The sequence below is a fragment of the Corvus kubaryi genome, unplaced genomic scaffold, assembly GCF_017639235.1.
Source record: "Corvus kubaryi isolate FWS band 111438036 unplaced genomic scaffold, C.kubaryi_AGA036_p1.0 69, whole genome shotgun sequence".
NCBI lineage: Eukaryota > Metazoa > Chordata > Aves > Passeriformes > Corvidae > Corvus > Corvus kubaryi.
In genome coordinates this window covers 1,880,598-1,900,756 of record NW_024582057.1, presented here as the reverse complement: position 1 = coordinate 1,900,756, position 20,159 = coordinate 1,880,598, and positions in this window count along the sequence as shown.

Here is a 20,159-nt window from a genome sequence, read left to right as displayed (position 1 = left end):
CTGTGTACCTGGGAAAGATTCCTAACTGCCAGTTTCAGATGCTGCCTTATCCCATGTTCCAACTCTGTATCAGGTCAAAATCAGGCACATATGATCTCTTCTCCCATTCTGCCCTGACTACTGCAAGAAAGAAACCTGGACTTCTTGGTCAGGAGGCACCACAATATGCTCCAACTAGACCTCTGATTTAGACAAATCAGTCTTATGGCTTGGACACATGCCCCACCACATACTCACAGGTCATTTAAATGCAGCCTTTCTCCTTAGGAGTAAAGTCGACAGATAACATGCACCTAAAGCGGATCCTTAGGGTAAATGATTGTAATCGGTTGGGATTAATCCAGTCTTAATAGGTACTTCACACCTGAAGGATGGGATGTCATCCAGAGGGATCCAGACAAGCTCAAGAAGCAGGCCCAAAGGAATCTCATTAAATTTAACACGATCAAGTGGAAGGTGCTGCACAAGGGTCGGGACAATCCCCCTTACCAGTACAGGCTGGGGGATGAACAGATTGAAAGCAGCTCTGCCAAGAAGGACTTGGGAGCACTGGTGGATGAAAGGCTGGACATGACCCAGCAATGTGGGCTCTCAGCTCAGAAAGCCAAACGTGTCCTGGGCTGCATCCAAAGCAGTGTGGCCAGCAAAGTGGGGAGGGGATTCTGCCCTGCTCTTCCAGTGAGACCCCACCTGGAATGCTGCATCCACGTCTGGGATCTCCACCACAGGAACATCGACCTGCTAGAGTAAGTCCAGAACAGGCCACCAAGATGAATAGAGGGATGGAGCACCTCTCCTATGAGGAAAGGCTAGGAGAATTGGGTTTGTTCAGCCTGGAAAAGAGAAGGCTTTGGGGTGACCTAAGTGCAGCTTTCCAGTACCTGAAGGGAGCCTACAGGAAAGATAGAGAGAGACTTGTTACAAGAGCATGTAGTGACAGAACAATGGGGGATTGACTCCAACTGAGAGTAGGTTTAGATTAGATATTAGGAAAAAATTCTTTACTCTGAGGTTGGTGAGGCACTGGAACAGGTTGCCCAGGGAACTCATGGATGTCCCATCCCTGGAAGCGCTCAAGGCCAGGTTGGATGGGGCTCTGAGCAACCTGGTCTAGTGCAAGGTGTCCCTGCCCATGGCAGGGGGGTTGGAAACAGATGATCTTTAAGGTCCCTTCCAGCCTGAGACATTCTATGGTTCTATTAATATAATTGTTTACTAATAGCAAAGATAAGGACATATTCATCTCTAAGTCTCCGAAATACAAATCTTATCTTTGGTATTGCCTAATATTTTTCTATCATTCTACAGATAGTGACAGAACAAAATTCAACAGTAATATAAAGTAGCACTATAAACAAGATCTGTTTTCCACTACAAAACTCGCCTGCATTTTTAACACTACAAATACAGATCTATATTCAATTCTTCAGAACCCAGCTTGCATTTTGAGCATAAATTTGCTTCGCCTTACTCATGGGGAGAAGGAAGAAATCTAATCAAATTCTACTGAGTGTTTTCTCTGCTATAATTTAGTGGTAAAACTGGCAGGCTGCCTAACCACGTCAAAAAAAGATACATTTGAAATGCTGTAACTATAAAATAACAAGGAAGCTTTTAGCCACATTCATGTAGCGGAGAGTATGAAAATGTTTACTTGTAATGTGGTTAGCATATGAAAAGATTAATCTAACAGGAAAATACATTTTAAAGTTGTGAAATTGTCTTGCTTGGTGTATAAATATTTTATGTAAATAAAAGCGGATTTGAGATTCATATAACATTTATATATTTTTAAAACTAAAGGCATAACAACTGACTCTGCAAGGCATTTTTCAGTAATCCCCTCACTCTGCTATCTCCACTAACGCCTTTATTTGTTTATATTAGCTTTTCCCCTAATGAAGATGGTGCCGGTGGTTCTGTCTGGCTGAGCTGCTGACAGGACACCATCAGCTTCCAGGGAAGGCATCACTGAGGGAGAGCAGGCTGGTTTTCAGCTCAGTGATTCTCATTGCAGGCTATGGAGAGAGAAAATTGATGCCAAAGACACGAATAAGGAAAGGTGACTTTTCCTCAAGATTCTGACTGGAGAATTCTGAGAAAATTGGGGTGACAAATAGGGATGCTGATCTAAGTACTTCAAATGTCTGAGCTCATTTCCTCAAGCTGGGGGTTTTTTGCCACTTTTTTCATCAAGTTGTTGCTGGAACACAAAAGTCATTTTAGAGTGTTGAAGAATGGGAGACAGCTTCTCAATTGCATGACAGAGAGGGGTGAAGGGGTCTAAACATAAATGAAAAAACAGACATGCTTTTTTAATTCTGATTCAACTTAATAAGACCTTATTTTTATTAATTTTTGTTATTTTGGACAATTTAAAATTGTCCTTCATTCAAGAAACAGAACAGAATGGCTTGGCAGACTAAGACCAACTAACAACTAACAAGTAATTTTCACAAGATGCAGGCAGTTGCTATCACAACCATCACTCCTGCAATCTAACAGTGGGATTACTTTGTGGAGAAACCACCACTTTCTACCAAATTTCAAAGCTTTTTCAAAAGTTATGGCAGACAATAAATGTCTGAGTCAAGACTCAAAGCAAAGACCAACAATTTTACTGCTTTGGAGGCTCAAATTCACAATTTTCCAGAGAACAGAAACGTGTCCATTAGAGAATCTACAAAATAGCACATTTTCTTTGTTAACCAGATAGCATTAAAACCCTACTGAAGAACAAAATAGTCTGTATCTGGTTATTGGGGAATGTGGTGAGTTACTGCCTCCCAAATCATAATTATGGCAATAGAATTTTTTTTATTAACTGTTGTTAAAAAAGGAAAACTTCTGTGATCCGTGTAACTGTTTGATATAGTTCTAAAAATCTCATTCTAATTTAGGATTATAGTATAAATTATTTCTCTATTGTTAAATCTAAATAAAACTGAAAGTGAAGTTTATACAGTGATAAATATAATGAAGTCTGTGGATTTGTGTCACAAAGTTAATCAAATCAAAGGCATTAAATTCAAATCGAAACATAATTTCCTGGATGGAAGCATAGCCAAGTTTACATGGTGCAAATCTGTGGATCATTCTGCCATTGTAAACGCTTGCAAAATTTTGGGGCTGGGGAGAGGGGTGGTGGGTTGATGCTAATATACACGAAGAACTAGATGATTCAAGCACTTTGACACACCTAAACTTGGACCATCAGCTTCACCTCTCCCTTAACGCACAATCAGAAGCATTCTGCATCAGATTCCCAGGTTTTTTTAAAGTCATCTATGTGGGCCAGTATTGAACTCCAAGCTGTTTCCTCTGCAATGGAAAATTACTCTTAAGTAGTAAAAAAGCATGGATTTCAGTTGGGATACAGAAGCTGTATCCTGAGAGAGATCCAGCAGATAGCATCAACAGAAAAGTTAAAAATCTCTTGAAGATTCCTAGAAAAATTTTACCAAAAGGCACATTGTACACAGAATTGGTCCTCATGGGGGGGATCTTAACACTTGAAGCAGCAGGAGACAAACAGCAATTATTTCACCCATTACACACAGGGGGGAAGACAACAACAACCTAAACAAATAACCCAATTCCCAAGTACAGATCTGCATCACTCAAACCAAAGATTATTTTGCTATTAATCAGAATAAGAGAATCAACAATTAAGTATTATCTTTCCTTTAAATATCAAATGCATTGAAGCAGTAGTAATTTATTTTTGTGTCATTATTTCTCTTGAAACTATGCAAAATACCATTTCTAAATGCTGGTTTTCTAAAAACATAACCATTAGGATAGTTGTTACATATTTAATTTCATGCTCCACTCAGCATAAAGCAGTTGAGAGACTGCCAGCTAGAGCAAATTAAGTAACCGGTTAGATAATTTCCTGCTTAATTGAAAGCAGGTAGTTTTTAAAAGTAATAATTGATTTTGTTTCTAATAAGCATGTAGCTATTTCTTCCTTTTTCTATTCCTGTTATTAAAGGAGATTGCACTAAACCTTTGTACACTGTTAATGACAGGCACGGGAGGAAAAGAACTGGAGAACACTGTTTATTTAGTATTTTAGATGCTAATTGCAGCAAAAATAACAGCAGAATGGCACCCCAGTATTGGTCCTATACTTCAAGATCATTACCTCAAAATCTAATCCAGGTCGAAAGTTCTCATGTTCATGCTCTTCAAGGACAAGAAGTGAGCCAGCAATCTCAGCAGAGTTCAAGGTGAAGAAGCATCAATTATCCTAGCAGACAATAACCAATCTCAGAGAAAAAAAAAGGGGGGGGATTTTGGTATTACTACCTTTACTTTCCTTTACTTTTAGGAATGGTCACTCTGAAAGAAAGCTGTGATGCCTGAAGGTGACAGATAAAGAAATCTTTGACTGACACTGTTATAAGATGTAGAAGAAAAGGACTTAATTCTCTATGACTGTTCAAAATGCACCTGTCACAAGCACTTAATTCACTTGAAAATTTTATTTAAAAACAAAAGAGTAATTGTTCTATTAAAATGTTTGAACAAAATATTACATTTTCTGATCTAAAGAAAAAATTAAGATGACTCTGTCCATATTTTTTAATTCTACTTCTTTGAAAATTAACAAAAGGAAAAGCACGTTCTACATGTGCAGAAAGTATTCCTGCAAGCTTTGTATTACAATCCAATGTTTTGACAAGTTATTATAAGAAATAGTCAAATTCCAGTGTGACTCATTTTAGACTCTATCCTCATAACTGTTGAGCACCTGACTGCTTCCCTTCCACAGTTGCATATATATAAGCAATAATTCCCTCAACTGAGTGACAGAAAACAACCTGGAGTCTAAAATCAGTAATACATCTGTATAAAAAGCAGAAGCCATAGCATTATATATACATATACACGTAGTAGATTTAAAACCACCACAAAATGCCACGATGATTCTCTCAATGAAAAATCACCGCTGATTCCAGGCTGTCAGGCATTTCCCATACTGCTATTACTGATTGGCACGCTGAGACAATTAAGACCTGCACCAGGTAGAGCAAGCAACAGTTCTGCAGCCAGTCAGCAGGTTGATCCATGCATTACTGAAATCATTTTGTGCAGCTTTAAGTATTTAAATCTGGTGTTTAGTATACAAATCCTTCTTCTGAATTTACAGTCTTACATGCAAAGATTTAAAGAAAAACACTCTATCCTCACAGAACATAATGCAGAGGCATGCAGGGGTATCACAAGATTTGAGGTTATCTTCTTTGGTTTCTGCTAAGTACAGTCACTGGCATTTGCTAGTATGCTAAATGACATGAGGTTTTTTGGTTTATCCACACTGACAAACCTCTAAAGAAGCTAATAATCTTAACAGCAGTACTGTGATGCTTTTTCTGAAAATCATGCCTGCTAACCCTAATGAATTCTCATTTTGCTTAAAGGTCATCTATACAGTACTTACGGTTTGCCTATTCATATACAATGACACTAAATTCTGCCTGTATTCCTGATATCACTTCTCCCTTTTCCACCTGGGAGTACATCTGTACAATTAGAACTTAAATTATGTGTGAACTTCAGTCTGTAATGCTGTGGTCTAGAAGGGTTGGTGAGGGAGATTAATAAGTGCAAAATGGGTCTTTTATTCAAAGAATTAAAAAGCACGTGCCTGAAGAACACGGTGTCATCATGCACTGTTATTGTAACATAATCATTCAATGGCAAAAGAGTTCTAAAACTTCCAGTTTCCCTACTTCAGATCAGGAGTGCTTCTCATATCTCACCACTTATGAAGCTAAATGCTGGGTTTCCTACCAATTTAAGTTTTCAGTTCTCAAAATAAAAGAAATTAAGCCCAACACACACACAAATACTGCAAAACCTGACATTAAGTAGTATGTCTCACCTAAATCACACATTTCATGTTTACTGCTACAGTGATATTCAGTTCAGCAACAGGATTGGGGCTGATTTACAATACCTGCTTTTGATATTTATAGGATTTCATAGTCCTCCTTTTGTTTCCTTAGAGATCAAAGAAAATGACATTAGGTCTGCAAATTGCTAGGCTGTCCATCACAGACCTTAGGCCAGGACCATTTAGGGATCAAACTTATACAAAAAGAAGCTGTAGGAAAGGAAGACAGAAAAAGAGGAAGAGGTAGAAATACGGTGTGGATGTGTGAAATCTGAAGGCAGGGGAGAAGGACATGCTTTACTTCATGATAGCCAAATGAATGCTTCATTAATGGTCACTCCAGTAAAAAGCTGGGATATCTAAGGACAGTAGAAAAATTTCTGGCAGATGTGCCTCTTCATATACTTCATGATAGCCAAATGAATGCTTCATTAATGGTCACTCCAGTAAAAAGCTGGGATATCTAAGGACAGTAGAAAAATTTCTGGCAGATGTGCCTCTTCATATACCCCCTAGCCCTCCACTCCAACCCCCACATACCCCCCAAAAAAACCCCCAAACAAACAAACAAAAAGACTTAAAGGTTTCATTCTTTATACTTAATCAAATGACAGATATCCAAATTCTGCTTGAAGTTATTAAGAATTTCTACCAAATGACTTGGTCTTGTTGAACCGATGGACTAAAAGTGGCTGATGTTTAGAAGGAACAGATACAGGATACTTTCAGAATGTGACTGCACATTTACTGTATTATACAGACACATGTACAGTGTAAGCACACATATATGTAACTCACATAAATACACTCTGCTTATGTTTAGATTCTGCAGTCCAAAAAAATGCAGAGTACTAAATGTGTGCTTTACTCCTGATATATTCACCAGTCCTTCCACTGTTGAAGACAATGGATGCTTTGCTACTAGGACAGACTTTAGGGCACTGAATTGAATAATAAACACAAGACACAACTAAGTGAGCTGTAGTTGGCCAAAACAACTAAATAAGCTATTTTCAAAATCACCCCTAATTGACCCCAACTTACAGGTTCTCAGTTTTACATTAAATTTGTGCCAAGAGCTCATGGAAAATTAATACAATTTTATGAGTAAATCTAATTTCTGAATTGCTTTCTGTAAGTATTTAAGTGCAGCTATTTTCCCCCACAAGCTTTAGAAAGAAAATGAGTCATTAAAGATTGCTAATGCATAACTATAGATTAATATCAAATAAATCATAATTATATGAGTAGGAGTCCATATTCAAGACATTCATTAGAACAGGTTTACTTATCTAAAATACATGGATGACCACTGTGAAATCTGGTTTTTGGAACAGAGGCAGAGCCACATAACCAAACAAGTAAAAAGTTTTGGGGGAAATTAGGAGAAAACTAGCATAAAGTGGTGTCCTTCAGACATATATTTATGTATATGCAGACAAATACAAATTCCAATTTCTTTCTTCTTTGCAATTTCAGACTTCAATTAATTGGCTCCTAAGAAGCCTGGACTGTAAGAGCAAGAGTTTCTAGACAAAAGCAGATTTCTAAGCTTGTCTTATCTTAAGGACCTCAACCAGAATTCTGCCATCTACCGAAATAAAAATTTTTTAGAAAATACAAAGTCACAGCAGCAAGGAAGGATCTTTCCTTTATCAAATAAGGTATTTGAAGTGGGCAGCCTGGCCAATGGGAAATCTTTAATCTATCAAAATTAATTACAGCTCCAAGGAAAAAGAATAATTCTCTGTTCTTGCTCCAGTCTTAAGAACAAACTATCTTGGAGAAACATACACAAAAGCTACATTAAAGGTTGAGATGCCTCTTGTAACACACCATGCTTAGTCTTGTCTTCTTCTGAGAGTTTGTAGTTCTGATCAGATGACCCTCTGCATCATCTACATTTAACTGTCACTCAACCTGGAATCACAGCTGCCACATCTGAAAGGAAGCTAACAAAGCTCTTTAAAATGTTAAATGCAGGTTTTACTTAATAGCTAGAAAAATAACACTTAACTTCAGACAGATAAAATCTTCATGAAAATCCGGAGCAAGCTCTACATGAAGGTTCTGATTTTATAAGTTGACCTGTGTGCAAGGATAGATATTTAAGGATAAATCTATTCAAAATTAAGCACTATGGGTAGACCTACTTTCTCAACTGTTATTAACCTCAAGTCATCTGCCATAACCACCCTTCTGAATTGTCCTCTAGAGGAAAAGAGAAATGGGGGAAGGGGAAAAGGAGAAGCGTCCACTAGAGAAAACATGCGCAGCATTTATCATATATTAAGGTAACCAGCTACACACATTTAACTTCAGTGTTTTAAATCTGCACTGGAAATGGTGATTCTTAGGAAAAAAGAGTGCAGCATGGGTTGTCCAAACAAAAACAAAGTCTGTATATATGCTATTATATCCCTGAGAGTTGAAAGAAAATTCTCTGTTGTTCCCTGAAGGAGGAAGAGAAAACAAACAAAACCCCTATTAAATAAAATAAGCTGTACTGTGAAAAGAAATTATCTATTCTTCCTCCTCTCTCAAATAGGAAAACTGTTAATAGCCTCAGCATTTAAGTGAGGAGCCAATTACCTCATCCACAGGAGTGGCTATGGTTCTGTTAAGACATGACCCTAGTTATTAGCTGGGCTCGCTGCTGAGGCTGCGCTTCCTCATGGCCCTGCAGGATGTTATTCAGGATAACCATCTTAGCCCCTGCCCCAAAGAAATCCTAAGAGAAATTTTGACAATCTATCATGCAGATCAGGGTCCAGAGTCTGTGCCCATAGGTACTGTTGGGTAGACCAGCAGATGTCTGGGGGGTTCAGCTTGTCTTGCTTTTGTCTGTCCCTGCTTCCTGTACAGCAGTGATGGGGTTTATTGACTTAGAATCATAGAATTGTTTAGGTTGGAAAAGACCTATAAGATAACTGAGTTCAGCTGTTAACCCAGCACTGCCATATTCACCACTAAACCATGTCCCTAACTGCCACATTCACAGTTTTTTGAACATTTCTAGGGATGGTGATGTCCATTCCATGGACTGCTCGTTCCAATGCCTGACCACCCTTTCCACAAAGAAATTTTTCCTAATGTCCAGTCTAAATCTCTACTGATGTAATTTGAGGCCACTTCTCATCCTGTCTCTTGCTACTTGGGAGATTAGATCGACCCCCACCTGGCTACACCCTCCTTTCAGGCAGCTGTAGTGAGTGATAAGGTCCCTCCTGAGCCTCCTTTTCTCCAGGCTAAACACTCCCAGCTCACTCAGCTGCTCCTTGTCAGACTTGTGCTCCTGACCCTTCACCAGCTCCATTGCCCTTCTCTGGACATGCTCCAGCACCTCGGTGTCTTTCTTGTGGTGAGGGGCCCAAAACTGAGCACAGCAGCTGAGGTGTGGTGTCAACAGTACTGAGTACAGAGGGACAATCACTGGTCGGAGCCTGCTGGCGACACTATTGCTGATACAGGCCAGGGCCATTGGCCTTCTTGGCCACCTGGGCACACGCTGGCTCATGTTCAGCCACTGTCAACCAGCATCCCCAGGTTCTTTTTGGCTGGGCAGCTTTCCAGCCGCTCTTCCCCCAGCCTGTAGTGCTGCCTGGGGTTGTTGTGACCCAAGTGCAGCACCTGTCCCTGAGTCTTGTTGAACCTCATGAAATTGTGCTGAAACGCAACATTCAAGGGTATCATATGCCGTGACAGACCAGAGAAAGTGGAAACTGGAAACTGGTCTTGCAGGGCTGAGTTTCTAACTCAGAATATTTTGAATTGAACGGTGTCACCCTTCCTCTGGGACTGTTTGTTTGCATTACCGGGGGAAGTCTCCTCTCTCCCCAACCTTGGCCAGTACTTTCATATTGCCATCAACCCCTATCTTGGCCACCAAGGTAGGAACTTCCAGACAATAGAGTTCCAGCTGTTGACAGACTTGGACAGAAATATAACACCAGAGTGAACCTCCAGCTGCTAATGCTTCCACGCTTCCACTGTGAACACCCTAGATGGAATTCTGTTGCTAGGGGAACCTCCAGCTGGCTGTGCTCCACAGGTGAAGAGCCCAGACAGATATCCAATGGTGTGCTAACTGGATGGGATGAATGTCAGGAGTGGTGAAACATACAAAGACACAGTAGAAAAAATTTGGCTCTTCCTCTGAAGAGCCCTATGAACATCAGTAGCCATTTTCCATAATTTGTGAGCCACATGGACTATTACTAGCTTTGACTATATTTGCAGGATTGTTCATGAAGTGGAGAAAAGAAGGCCTGTGTGAACCCCACAGGAAGCAGGGTAGGAAGGGCATGAAAAGGGAACTCTATAGCCATGATGTATCATTTCAACCTGCTGCAATTAACATACCAGCTTTAGTTAGGTGGACAGGCCACTATCAAAAAGGAATATGAAAATTTTGTTCAATGAATAGACTGGAATTTCAAGATTAGAACTGAAACCTTAGTTTCCTGTTCCTATTCCTTCCAGAGACACGTAGTTGATTTAGTAATTGGATTTTTTCCACAAATTAATCTTAGTTACATTGTAATTAATATGAATAATAATTAATTAAATAAGTAGTTATAGTATTCAAATTTGAGGGTGTTGGATACTTCATGGATCCATACATGCCCACACCGCACAAAAAACATCTTTTAATTCAGTTAACACAGTTCATAAAGTTAATATGAGCCCTCTCATGGCCAGGCCCGTTTATTGGGCAACTTGAGGGATGCAATGACACGTAATGAAAATGTGCTATTTTTCATTTCTTATCCCAGTTTAAAGTCTGGAATAGACCTCATTCAACAATGAAGAGAAATCTAAAATTGTTCCTATTTCACAGATTCTCTCCAGCACTATCTTTTCTCTAAGACCACCTCACAAAACTTCACATAGACCATGACATAGAACCTGACATAGAACCTTCACATAGAACCTGACAGTTCTGTGTTTGTTGCACTGTGCACAACTGTCCCAAATCACCACCAGCACATCTGACAAACTTTTGAATCCCAAAAAATCTGAAGCAAATATATTTTTAATAAACCACAGTAAGAGACTCTGAACTGACACTATCGTGTCTTCTACGAAAAAGACAGATCTCACACTATTTTATAGGTGTGCTGGGTCTCAAAAACTGAAAACCACTCCCAAGTTGTGCTAGGGAAGAGGCTCATAGAGGTTCTTGGAATTTGTCAGTAGGTCTGCCATGGAGAGCACAGAGGAGTCCTCAACTCATCGTCCTTTGTGGAGTTATGTTCTCTCTGTGAACACTCCACTGAAGCTTCTTCCTCTATGCTATAGCTCATAGCATAGGCTGCCTGAAAACACCTTCTTTAGCCCTCTACCCTCTGGAATGGGCATAGAGGGTTCATGATAATCTAAACCCACAAAAAACAATAATGACTTTCAACTTACTGGCACCCTAGCATCCTTTGGCTTCTAAGCAAAAATGAAGAGAAAAAACTGGTTCGGAATAAGACAGCATGTTTGAACACATTGCAGTTATCAGAAGCAAGAGCCATGAGGTCCCACTAATGCAAACAAACTCTGAAGATGAAGAGGAATCTCTAACTTAGATATCTGTCACTGATCTACCAAGGTAAGCATTTTGCAGTACTGACAAGGAAAGCGTGTCAAAGACTCTACGAATCAATAAGCAGTTCCTAGCACATGAAAAAAATTTCAATATAATGATTTCTTTTATTTTTACACTAAGGGATTCTTTCCTTCTTGGATAAAGCACATTCTATACAGTCAACTGAAGACTGTGCTTCCCATATTTCCTTATCGAGTCACTGCCACCATCACAATATATGTCTAGCCCTGTTTTGGAAACTGGGAATTGTCTGTTTGTATTTTGAATGGATGAGGAAGGATAAAAGGCTTTGAACATGTCTCAAGCATGCTGGCCCGCACTACTTCACCAAAAGAAGCCCTCCAAGTTCAAAACTTGCCTGCCAAGGCTGCATACATGACATTTGCTATTTCAGTTCCTATGGGAGAGTGAAGATAAGATCCTTACGGGTAAGGAATAATATTAGACAATCTCTAGCCAAAGATTTCAGAGAATGTTTTAGGCTTTACTTTTTGGAAGTACTGAAAATGGCCCTGATCCAGTAAAGCTCTAAAGAACATAATTTAAGCGCTTTGCTAGATTAGAACTGTAGCATGCAATGGAAGAGAACACAAATATCTGACTATTACAAACACTGAAAAAGGGAACATACAAGCACAGTTGAAGTTTAGTACTACAGTCAGTTTTTCCTATAGCAAATCCCATGTTCCTATGGATCTGCTCCCTTTCCCATAAGAAAAATTAATGGTAAAATGTCAGGGTATGGACCTAGTCTTAAAAACAATCCCCTTGTGCTACTGAGCCTCTCTCTAAAAATATTCTTCTTAATGCTTTTAGGGATATTTTGTGCCCAATCACATTTTACCTTATGCATCTACACATACAACACCAGATAAAATCAATGTGCTGATATGCCACAGGTGATGAGCTGCAGATCAGGAATGCTGAAGCAACAGAGACAACAGTATGAGCTCTTTGCAGAGCCAATTCGGGTCTGACTGAGTTCATTAGCTAAGGCTGCATCCCAGACCACTGCAAGATTCACATCCATGCAAGTACTTTCATGTAGCACAGAATATGAATGCATCTTGTAGAGCTTGCCCAATTATCCCTATGCTGTGCTCCCAGGAGAGCTAGGTAGCAAAGTCCAGATGGATTTGAGAGGCTTTGGGATGGAGTTAGGGCTATTAACCCCAGATTGAACTCAGTCTGGGCTTTGGTAGGGCACAGCACAAATCCAGACCGGATGCAGGACTGTTGCTGAGTTCATCTCTGTGCGCTGTGGAGCAGAGCATGGAGGCTCTGTGCTCAGGCTGAATGAGTACCTTCTGCTCCGCACCATGCAGCATCAGGCCTCTGTGTGGGCACCTGCTGCTCTGGGCTCCTCAGCACTCCTGATAACAGGAACGAAGCATAGACACACCCAAACAGGCATGGATCTGGTTCAGCAAGGCTTAACACTTTGGTCCCATAGGGTAGGAATGCCACTGGAGTGTGTCCAGATGCATACACTGTGCTAGGTGTTCAGAGTCACTCTGGCTCCTGAGGAACAGCAGTTCAGACACCATTGCAACACACTCCTCAGCTCGCACCAGAGTTTCCACAGGGCTCCCCTCCTCAGCATCACTTAGGCGAGTTTGCTGTGCCTCCTTTGTACAACACCCAGCTCTTCCAGCTGTCCTGAATCTAAGTGCAGCTCCCCAGGAAAACACATTATAGAAAGGTAAGATGCGAAGATGTAAAAGACTGAGCCTGAGACATAACAGCATCACAATACTGCTGCAAATGAAACCCCCATGGAAATCAGAATGGATACGCTATGATTGCATTATAGAGAGACCATCTTTATAACAAGATGCCAGCATACCAGCCTGGCTTTTTCACATCTAAACCATTTGGTTACAATGAGTTATAATTCGTTATAACAATGGTAATAAATTAAAAGCACAAAGGGGCAATTACAATCACATTAAAACATTCCGTAATTTTGGAAAATTAATGTTTCACTAAGCCTTCATTTTTACAAATAAATTGAGTCGGAACTGTGCTGTTCCTACCCTGTGCTAACTAGTATCAGTATTAAGCTTTTTGGAACCATATGGAAAGCTATCAATTTTTTTCTTAAGTAGGATTCTCATCACTTTGTTTAATATCACTACAAATTACACAAGCTAATATTTACAGATGGTTTCCTGTAGGAACTGTGAATCAACAAACTGCAAGGCAATAGGTAGTAACTATTCATTCTCAAAGGAAGTGTTGTGAGCTACCTGCCAGAGGGCTGTACAGAAAACCTGGGAACTCTCACTTCTAATTCTTCATTTGACTCAGGGCCCCTTTGGGACTTCAGGAAGTCACACAGGGCAAATCTGCAGCAGTATCAAACTGCAGTATCAGAAATTCCTGAATCACATTTAAAAAAAGAAAAAGTATGTATATAAATAAAATCACGATACTGGTTTCAAAAGTCACAAAATATTTTAATGCTCCACTGTAGGTTTGTCTTACTTGTCTCCTGGTGCTTCTGCTGCAAGTTTTAGTCAACTCAGACTTCAAAAGTTTTCTTAGTGAACACAAAGCATAGAAGCATATCTGTTAGGTGAATAAAACAGGGTATTTGCGAAGTTTGACATCAGTCCTAGCTCTCTCACAAAGACATCAAGCATTTTAAGTTTTTTGGATGAGCTTAGAAAGACTATAGCCTTTAAGCTTTCAAAACACTCTGTATCAAGATTTTCGTGTACTGGACCACAATACTGGGGTAAAAAATGTTTCACACTTGGGCAGCTAGAGAGAAAACGGTTTCCAGAAGTACTCAGCACATGGTAGTCCCGTATGCCGTTTCCATGCAATCCTTCTCCCACCGTCTCAAAAAGGGTATCACACAATTACAGGCGTGCGGAGAGGAGCATGAGAACGAAAAGTCGGAGCAGAAGTCCGCATGGGAGAGATTACAGGAATCTCTTTTCTACAGCTGTGGGGGAGAAAGCCAGCACCTAGGGAGAATACGGTAGAGATCAGCAAAATCAGTAACCGTGTGTGTATATGTATATATAAAAAGGTGAATGTGGAATTATTTTAGACCACACGAGCTCCGCGAGACCCCCGCCCCCGGGGCGGCTCTGGTCCCCCAGCATTCCCCATCGCTAGGGCACGGGTAAAATACCTGAGGGGGGGGGAGGGGGTGTAAAGGGTTGCAAGAGGAGGGGATGGGAAGCGCGGGGGCGCGCGGCGAGGCGGGGGCGCGCCGGGCGCGCTCCCGCGGGCGGGCAGCTGGAAGTCATTGCCCGCGGATCGGCGTCCGCGTTGCCGCGGCGACCGCCCCGGCGGCGCCAGCTGGGCCGCAGTGTGAATGGGTGATGTCACGGGCCCGGCGCCGGCCAGTCTGGGCCGCCCGGGCCAAGGCAGCGGCCGGGAGGGGCGGAGGGAGCCGGGGGTGGGAGCGGGACGCGGCGGGAGCGGCGGGGATCGCCTCCCCCCGCAGCCCCCACCCCAGCTCCACGCGTGGGGCGGGGAGCGCTGCCCGCAGCCGCGCGGGTGTTCCCCCTGCTCCAAGCGCTGTCCCGGGCCGGTGCTGGGAAGGCGGCATTTCCACGGCCCGCTCCCGCTCGGCCCCCGCTGGCCGTGGGGGCCGGGTGTTGCGCTCGGTCCTTGCCAGCTCCATTGTTTGAATGGAGATGTCTCTGTTTCCATCCTCAATTCATTTGCAGGCACTTTAGAAAAGTTCTTTCCTGCAGGAATGAGGGGCTTTTCACTGCGCTCCAGCAAGGTTTACAATCCCTGCCAACGCTCGCAAACTTCCCACATTCAGCCTCAAAGTTTCCCACTGCTTTCAGCAGCGAGATTCCCACACTGCAGAATACCCGATTATATTGATAATTTGGCCGGTTTTGGTAAGATATCCCCTCAAATTTTCAATGGAAGTTTACTTCCCATGTGAAATTCTTCATTTCTTTTTTACTGCAGTTCTTCACAAGAGGATACATTCCTAATGGTGTGTCTTAGGCCCACAGTGGGAAAATCTGATTGTTCCTTAATGTAAGTTGTTTACATAGATCCCCTCTTTAGATTAGTTTCTGAGAGTTCAGGGCAAAGCCCCCTCAGCAAATCCCAGCGTATCTCTGTTTGTGACTCAGCACGAGATGCAGGTTGGGTTTAAACATAAATATCTCTCCTTACAGACATATAAACTGTTGCGGAGTGCAGGGTTTTTCCTCAGTGAATGAAATGGCCCCTCGATCGTCAGTCTGAAACTACAGCTCTTCTGTATTTTATCTCATCTTCATCACACAGCACCTCTAGCTGTGGGCCTCAGAGCCTGCATGCATATGAGCTCCTCCAGGCTGTGGAGAATGAGATGTGACATCAGGTTCCCCTATCAGTGCAATCTTAGAGCAACTCAAATTACAGCTTTGTGTTTTGCTTCCCTGGGCTTTTGCTGAGTAGCTGTTTGAGGCCAGGCAGGTGGGACGCTTGCAATGCTTTTCGTTGAAATTCTGCTTATTTTAACTCTCCCGTTAATAAATTGGTTTGTGCCTAAGTTCTAAGAGAACAAAAGGAGCTTGACTCCAAACCTTTAGGAATAATAACAAGCGCTTGCAGCCATACAGAAGCCTCGAAAGGCACCAGAAACCGTTGCTGAAATGTCACCCGTCAGCTTGCAGACCCTTTATCTGAACCTTGTCGCAGCAAAGGCTCAGCCACCCGAAGGAGCAAGAGCGGCGGCAGGAGGGGACACGTAGGGGAGAAGCAGCATCTCCGCACAGGGACCGGGAGCGTGGGGCAGGGAGCATGGGGAGGGGACCCATGCGGCTCACCAGCAGCTCAGTCCTCACAGTGACAATGGATTTTTACACCAATTCAAGTAGGGCAGATTCGGAATGCGGGCAAGGTGAAAGCTAATCTCCTGCAAAAGTCTGCATGCAAAGGGACCTTGCAGTCAATGTAGCATATTAGGGCCAATGGCTTCATTAATGGGTGTACAGGTGGGCATTGGGACAGGCAGGTGTGAAGGACTCACCGTGTAAACACCAGTTTATCAGAAGTTACTCGGTACGTGCACACATTGCAGGATCAAACACTCGTCTTTAGTTTGCTGGACACCTTGAAAACTGGAGGGTGGCAAGTAAGCTGAGTTTATGTAGATATGTGATTTTAGTGGGAGGCTCAAGTTAATTCTTTCTGATTTTAACTGCTTGATATAATGTTTAAATCTTAAATGACCAATAACCTTTGAAATCTTATTGGGATTTTAACACCGAATGCTTTTGATGGCTGCTTAAGGGAAATTAATCTGACAACAATCACTGACAGTCAGCCGTCTCCATCAGGTAACTTTGCAGTAAAGGAAATAAATTCCAGTTGGTGGGGGAAGGGAGAGAGTATCCTGAGAAACTCATTCCTCTGCTCCCATTGATCATCACCTGCGCTGGACTTCATGCAGCAGTTTAATCCTATTCTCTCCCTCAAAGGTTTCAAGCTTCTGCAAGATCCTGACTGCTAGGGAACAAAGACTGGTATGTGGTTCCCTCAAAGGTCAGTCATTAACCTGCCCCAACAACAGTTTTAGGAAGATCAAGGCAATGAAGAAAAACTAAGAAAGAGCACTTTCACTTTGGAATGAATTGTTCAAAATGCCCTTATGCATTCGGTTTTATTCCCTTTCAACTCCACAGTTTTTAGTTCCAGCACGTATTTATTTCTCATCAGGAATAATGGCAAGATTTGCTCTCTCAGAGATTTGACCTTAAGTTTATTTTAGTCCCAACACTATAGACCATTCTATCAATTATGAATGTACTCGTGTACAGAGGAACTGGTAAGCCAGCTCAGTAATGCTACCTTGTTCTGGAGACTTACACTTATAAATAAATTAGGGGCATATCTTTATGAAATACCAGAAAGAAATAGAAGATGAGAGAAAGAAAAGAAAAGAAAAGAAAAGAAAAGAAAAGAAAAGAAAAGAAAAGAAAAGAGAAAAGAGAAAAGAAAAGAAAAGAAAAGAAAAGAGAAAAAGAAGGAAAGGAAACAAAATCTAAAAAGCCACATTTTTCTAAAGATAGAAGGACAGAAGCTAATACCAAAATTGGTTTCTCTGTGATTTGTATTTTCTGTGCCTGCATGTCTGTATGTGAGACAATATACTGGGCTTGCTGTAGCCAGACTATCAGCAAGACATTTATTTCCATAAGTTATTGATGACCCTTTACCTCACAAGTGACAGGCCAAAGTAGAGCCACGAGCAACTTCTGAGAGGTCATCAATAACAACTGAAAATAAATGTTTTATCCAGTGCCTGCCCATTGTGCATCCTCTTTATGCAATGCCAGTTAAGTTTCATCTGGCATAGTTTTGTATGGGCTGTAACTACCTCAGCTCCTGTCTGAAGCAATGGAGGAAGGAGGGACACACACACACATCCCCATTCGGTTGCTCACATGCTTGGTGGAGTACCTTTTGTGAGATGCCGAGGTAAAAGCACGCATCTCTCAGCACATGAGGATGAAACAGTACCCTAAAGAGCAAAAGGAGGGACTGCCACCTTACTAAAACATTAAACACCATGGAGAATCCTGATGCTGCAAGTGTAAGACAGTTCAGAAGAAAGAAGATACAGAGGCGACAGGGAGGGGACAAAAAGAAGAAGGTGAGATGCAAGGTTGTAAATAAATCATGCCTCGTGTTAAGATTACAAATTTGTGATATTCTATTAATGTATTTCTAATAAGAATTCATACCATACTGCAAGGAAGATTGATGTATTGTGTGTGTTCGGAAGTTCCTGGGGGCAAAGGAAAACTCTTTTTGTCTATAAAGAGTCTTGTACTCCCAGTGGAAAAAGGCTGAATGGACATTGGGTACAACGCTGTGGGGACATAACATTTACTTCGAATAATCACCACCACTAACCACAATGTCTTTTAATTAGACGTTTGTGCTTAAAGTTTCCATTTTCCTTACTCTTTTGCACATGCATTTTCACGTTTTACAAAATATTATTTTGAGAACCAGTTCTCAGGCGCTCAGTGTTCAGCAACTATTTCAAGAGGCTGGTCTGAAGTAAGCTAATGACTTTGCATCCAGTTGTGAAACTCCTGCTCACTTGAGCAGTCCCTATATCCATATCCTTACTCAGGCAAATAAGCTCATTAACTTCAAGACAAACTTTCTATATAAGCAAGGATTTGTGCTGCTTTTCAAGTCAGTTTCTCCACTGAGGTAAATGAAGAGATTTGCTTGAATAAAATTTTATCAGTTCTTTAAAGTGTTGAAAGAGCACGTTAGTGGAGTAAAAATTGCCAAAATAAATGTCATTAACACTTCAAGGTAAATATGTGGAAACATACTGGTATCGAGGACAACTTGAAATAGTTACTTAGCATAAGCTGTGTGATTACCCAAAATATTTTTTTATATGCACATCATTTAGCTTAAAGAAAAAAAAGTGAAACTGTAAGAAATTTGCATGTTGAAGCATTTTTAACAGCAATTTTGAATATGTCTTTAAAATACTTTTGCGTAGTTTGCCCCCTGCAAAAGAAGCAAAACCATGAAGAATTGCTATACAATTACTCCAAAATGGAAAATAACATTCATTCCCATTTCTTCTAAGGGAAAATTAGTAAGTCATAGAATATATTTAACTGTGAAGAATTGCACTTCATGGATCACTGTCCAATATTCGCCCTACATCCATCTTTCTTTTTTCTGCATCTCCAGTCATTTGCAGTCTGCAATGTATATCTTGATTTAAATTCATGTGCTACACAGTGGTTTTCGTTAGACAATCCTGTTGTCCTAATAAATATAGAAGGTCACTTTAGCATATACTATTGCTGAAATTAAACTCGTGAGTGTGACCCTGTCTGCCTAAGGGAGACATTACCTGTCGACGGTTTTTTCATGCTCTCTAAACATGAAATCCTGCAAGAGCGGTTTTCTGTCAACAAAAGCTGAGGTCTCTTGTTTTCTTAAGTGACAACTTTCATAGAAGCCACGCAGGCTGTAAGGAATGATCACAGGAAGCAACCTGGTACAAACTAATACAATACTCACCTTTTGAGCAGATGGCTTTTTCAAACACACACAAGTACATGAGCAAATTAAACTGGTGCTATCATCCTATAAGTAATTTCCTGCTATTCTAACATTTCTTCTGCAAGACGGAACAGAAGAATGAGGAAGAGCCTTTTGCTTCTGTTACAAAGGCCTTGGTAGATCCTCACATGTTATGGCAACAGGAACTCTATAGCAGGTAAATAATAAGATTACAAAGATTTCAGCAGGTATGGGAAGTACATGGCGTGGCTCATAAATAGCTGCAGTCGGGGGATTTGAAGATGCTGTGAAAAGCTTGCCCTCCACAAACACAACCACCAGACTTGAATTTCTAGTTCTTTCTAACTTCTGTTCCCAGTGGTGGCACCAATTTGACTTGAACCAAATCCGGCAAATGGCATTTTCTATAGTGCGTACATATTTGTCAGGCTTCCACTTGCATGAAACAAAATGCAGAACTGGAAATTCGCATTTGGCAAGCAGGTTATGTCTGAAAGTGACACTGGCCCATAAAAGTACTTTGAGAGCCAGCTGACTACAGTCACAGAACACATTTGCATCAACACAGAGGAAACAAGGTCTCTCCATCTACCTTGGATGTCCTTCCACTGTGGGAAAGTTTGT